Below are 5000 nucleotides of genomic sequence, written 5' to 3'. Positions count from 1 at the left end.
ATAAGTCTGTAGGGGCGGGGGGGGCGAGGTATTAGGACATAGATAGATAGATAGTGGTGACGTGGGTGTCGACAGTAGACATAGCACACTGCCACCTACAGGGATCCGACGGAACTACGCCACCCATGCCGGCAAAACAGTATTGCCATCTATGAAAATAGGGCGACACCACATGCAATACCGCCATCTATGCGCATCTGACAACACTACGTCCGCACCACAAAACATACCGCCATCTGTAGGTCTCCCGCAACATGACCTCCTCCAACGACGATACCGCCATCTATGCGACGCCAAGCCGATTAAGACAGCGATGGCGCCACAGTGCCCGCCTTTCGGACGCCACCCACAAAGCCTGCAGCCTCTGTCGACCATAGCACCCAATCTCCAGTGGCTCTGCCGCACGAAGCCGTGGACCGGCAATGACTCCACCCGCACCCGTTCGTGCACCACCCCAACCGCCAAACTCGCACCTCCAGCGGATGAACGGCGGAAGTTTCCCGCACTCGTAAAGTGCAATCCACCCCTATAACTTGCGTTTCATGAAGAGTTATTTTCCAATATGCGACATTCCCGCTGTCCCTATACATGAGCCGCGACCTGTACCACTTACGAGCGAGAGACGCGATCGCGTTGCTCACTGTACGGCGTCCGATACCGAGCCATCAGCATGTCGGTCCCCATGCGCGTTGCACTCGCACTCGCAGTCGCAAACACGTGGGGCAAATATATTACGCGGAAGAGCTATAACAGACCGAGCCCCACTGCATGGGGAGAGTCTTTGTCACTAATGTACACAGATGGAACATTTGGACTGGAACCAGATTACCCGTACACACGGCGCTGATTAGTAATCAATGCAGAGCCATCAAACTACAGCAAATATACACGAACTGTCCGTATACATGCTGAAAGAGTCTGCCCCACTATGGGAACCACACGTCAGCCAGACACTCTGATCACGCACCACTCTCTGCTTCTAACGGGCGCACATACAATATGTAAGCACCAGCATGGAACAACATCCAGTGCATCTTCTCCGCCACATTACACAATCCACACTATCACAACCAGACCAGGAGGTCCATGCGGAAAATACAATATCCCAGCCTTTCGACATCCACCATTGCGCAGACCAGGCACCAACACCCACACATGTCCTATACAACGGTGCACCCAACATCACAATAGTACCTCCTGTCACAGCGCACAAACAATGACATGAGTCAAAGACACAGGTCTCACACAAGCATAGAATTGCGAGCGCCGCCTCTAATAAGCCAAAGGTGCATCCTGACGTGACAAATCTGATCATGTCACAAGCATTCACTTACTATAATCACTATCAAGGAACCTGCCGCCCCCGCCCCCCCCCCCTACACCTTTCCTTACAACAACGTGTAACCTAACCTAACCTAACCTATGTTGTACCTTAACCTAACCTATGTTGTACCTTAACCTAACCTATGTGTGTACCTTAACCTAACCTATGTTGTACCTTAACCTAACCTATGTTGTACCTTAACCTAACCTATGTTGTACCTTAACCTAACCTATGTTGTACCCTTAACCTAACCTATGTTGTACCTTAACCCATGTTGTACCTTAACCTAACCCATGTTGTACCTTAACCTAACCCATGTTGTACCTTAACCTAACCCATGTTGTACCTTAACCTAACCCATGTTGTACCTTAACCTAACCCATGTTGTACCTTAACCTAACCCATGTTGTACCTTAACCTAACCCATGTTGTACCTTAACCTAACCCATGTTGTGCCTTAACCTAACCCATGTTGTGCCTTAACCTAACCCATGTTGTGCCTTAACCTAACCCATGTTGTGCCTTAACCTAACCCATGTTGTGCCCTAACCTAACCCATGTTGTGCCCTAACCTAACCCATGTTGTGCCCTAACCTAACCCATGTTGTGCCCTAACCTAACCCATGTTGTCCCCTAACCTAACCCATGTTGTCCCCTAACCTAACCCATGTTGTCCCCTAACCTAACCCATGTTGTGCCCTAACGTAACCCATGTTGTGCCTTAACGTAACCCATGTTGTGCCTTAACGTAACCCATGTTGTGCCTTAACGTAACCCACGTTGTCCGCTAACGTAACCCACGTTGTCCGCTAACGTAACCCACGTTGTCGCCTAAACCTGCTCTGTAATTGTTATACGACTCGTTCAATTAGTGTAGTGTTGCCCACCCGCAACCCTCGCAATATAGTTCGCTACTCGCACTGCCCGCTCCCCTGTGTATCGCTTCATGTTAAACACCTTGCAAGTCTTGCTGACTTTCCACATGCTCCTGCTGTACACTGTAATGTGGATGGCAGCAGGACGTACATGCCGCCCCCCCCCCCCCCACCCCTCCCCACGTCCCCACGTCCCCACCTTGCCCCCTGCCTTCGCAAGCTGGTTGGTGACAAGTTTGCATGTTCAATGCCCTTCGCATGCGACGTACGCAGGCTACGTTGTGGTGCGGCCTGTGTCAACTGTCCGCTGATGTCGTACGCGTGAACCACAATCTGTACTGCACATTCGTCCTTATGTACTGAATGATACATCGTGGCACATGTGTGACCGTACAACGACTGCGCCCAAAAACGGCGGACCATACAGTGCAAATATTGTGCACGCAGCTACGTGTCGTCTCCCTATGAGAGCTGGATTGCAGTGTGGTACGCCATAGAGACGTGTGGGAGGAACGGACGCCGTGGATGGCGATCAGCATGAGCTGTGTGTTGATGTATTCGGACCTAGTCGTCTCTCCTCAAACACCGTGATAGCATGGTGCACCGCGTTCCATATCTGCGACATGCTACAGAGGCCGGTTGACAGTCGTTCGAGCAATGGACATCGCATACGTACGGGGGCCACCTTCCACGTATTGTCTAGGCGTGCACATTTTGTTGCGTGTATGTGGGCAGACGTAGTGTGGCGTGACACCTGACACAGGCATGCAATAATCGTTGAAGTTGCTAATGGCGATGGACGCCTACGTTTTCTGGTGAAGTTACGCAAATGAAGAAATGGTAACCCGTTGTGGTGCGGTTGTTCTCGCTAGGGGTGAATCGGTGATGGCGACGATAGGTTGAGGTACTAACCGGTTGTTCCAGCGATACCCACCATGCCGATGAAACTGAACGGCATCTGGGTGTGAAGCGATACGCGGTGGTGGCTGGGTGGGACCGTCCCCGGCCGGTGAGGGGGCGCCTCCGGCGTGCTGGCCGCGCGGTGCGTGGGCGCACGCGCTACAGCCGGCTGGTGGGGGCGGCCAGTGGCAGGCGCGCCGGCCGACGGACGCGGCAGGCGTCGCAGCTGCGCGCCGGCGCACCCTGCGCGCGGCGCCGTGCGGCCAAAGTAGGTCCTCGCGGGCCCGGTGCGAAGCGCGGTGGACATCTTCAGTGTGCTGGTCCGATTGAGGACTGTGTGCGTTGAGGATGCGCCGCCGCCCGGCGCTCGGCGCCGCGACGCCGTCTGCTGCTCGGTCGCCCCAGCGGTTCTCGCTGGTGGTTTGTATCGCAGCTGTGCGGATGTGTTGGCGCGTGCGCTGTGCTGGGAGAGTTCGCTTCGGCACCCAAGTGGGGCTTTTGTCCTTCTGTGGCGCTGGCGTTGGAGCTGCCGGTCACCGTAGGTGGCGCGTGTTGTCTCCCGCCGGCAATGCCACGACAGCACGCTCCCGGGCCTCTGTCGGCAGCGGCAAGCTCAGTTGGGAGCACGGGTGGTCGCACCGAAAGCGTCTACTCGCCTAACTCCGGGCGATTGCGCCTCTCTCGAACCCGACCAAGTACTTGGGACGGCGCTGCGCGCCGCCGGGACCTGAGAGGGTTTCGAGGTGTATTGTGCAGGGGAGCTCAGCCTCCTCCTGTTTGCAGAATGATTGAGCGGACGCTTGCGTGTTCGCGCGGGCCCCCGGGACACACTCCCGGGCGGCCGGCTGCTCAGCTCTAGTTGGCGCAGCTCCCTGGTTGATCCTGCCAGTAGTCATATGCTTGTCTCAAAGATTAAGCCATGCATGTCTCAGTACAAGCCGCATTAAGGTGAAACCGCGAATGGCTCATTAAATCAGTTATGGTTCCTTAGATCGTACCCACGTTACTTGGATAACTGTGGTAATTCTAGAGCTAATACATGCAAACAGAGTCCCGACCAGAGATGGAAGGGACGCTTTTATTAGATCAAAACCAATCGGTCGGCTCGTCCGGTCCGTTTGCCTTGGTGACTCTGAATAACTTTGGGCTGATCGCACGGTCCTCGTACCGGCGACGCATCTTTCAAATGTCTGCCTTATCAACTGTCGATGGTAGGTTCTGCGCCTACCATGGTTGTAACGGGTAACGGGGAATCAGGGTTCGATTCCGGAGAGGGAGCCTGAGAAACGGCTACCACATCCAAGGAAGGCAGCAGGCGCGCAAATTACCCACTCCCGGCACGGGGAGGTAGTGACGAAAAATAACGATACGGGACTCATCCGAGGCCCCGTAATCGGAATGAGTACACTTTAAATCCTTTAACGAGTATCTATTGGAGGGCAAGTCTGGTGCCAGCAGCCGCGGTAATTCCAGCTCCAATAGCGTATATTAAAGTTGTTGCGGTTAAAAAGCTCGTAGTTGGATTTGTGTCCCACGCTGTTGGTTCACCGCCCGTCGGTGTTTAACTGGCATGTATCGTGGGACGTCCTGCCGGTGGGGCGAGCCGAAGGCGTGCGACCGCCTCGTGCGTGCTCGTGCGTCCCGAGGCGGACCCCGTTGAAATCCTACCAGGGTGCTCTTTATTGAGTGTCTCGGTGGGCCGGCACGTTTACTTTGAACAAATTAGAGTGCTTAAAGCAGGCAAGCCCGCCTGAATACTGTGTGCATGGAATAATGGAATAGGACCTCGGTTCTATTTTGTTGGTTTTCGGAACCCGAGGTAATGATTAATAGGGACAGGCGGGGGCATTCGTATTGCGACGTTAGAGGTGAAATTCTTGGATCGTCGCAAGACGAACAGA

At 54.2% G+C, this 5000-nt stretch overlaps 1 non-coding gene across 1 annotated transcript in view; it reads left to right on the top strand.

Annotated features, from left to right (window-relative positions):
* Positions 1 to 3968: 3968 nt before the first annotated feature.
* Positions 3969 to 5000, top strand: part of LOC124745435 — a 1909-nt gene continuing 877 nt past the window's right edge. The window contains exon 1 of the ribosomal RNA XR_007011005.1: positions 3969 to 5000. This exon is cut by the window's right edge and continues 877 nt beyond it. This is a non-coding gene — a ribosomal RNA (small subunit ribosomal RNA).

This window comes from Schistocerca piceifrons, unplaced genomic scaffold (assembly GCF_021461385.2).
Source record: "Schistocerca piceifrons isolate TAMUIC-IGC-003096 unplaced genomic scaffold, iqSchPice1.1 HiC_scaffold_319, whole genome shotgun sequence".
Classification (NCBI taxonomy): domain Eukaryota; kingdom Metazoa; phylum Arthropoda; class Insecta; order Orthoptera; family Acrididae; genus Schistocerca; species Schistocerca piceifrons.
This window is presented reverse-complemented; position numbering and strand designations above follow the sequence as displayed.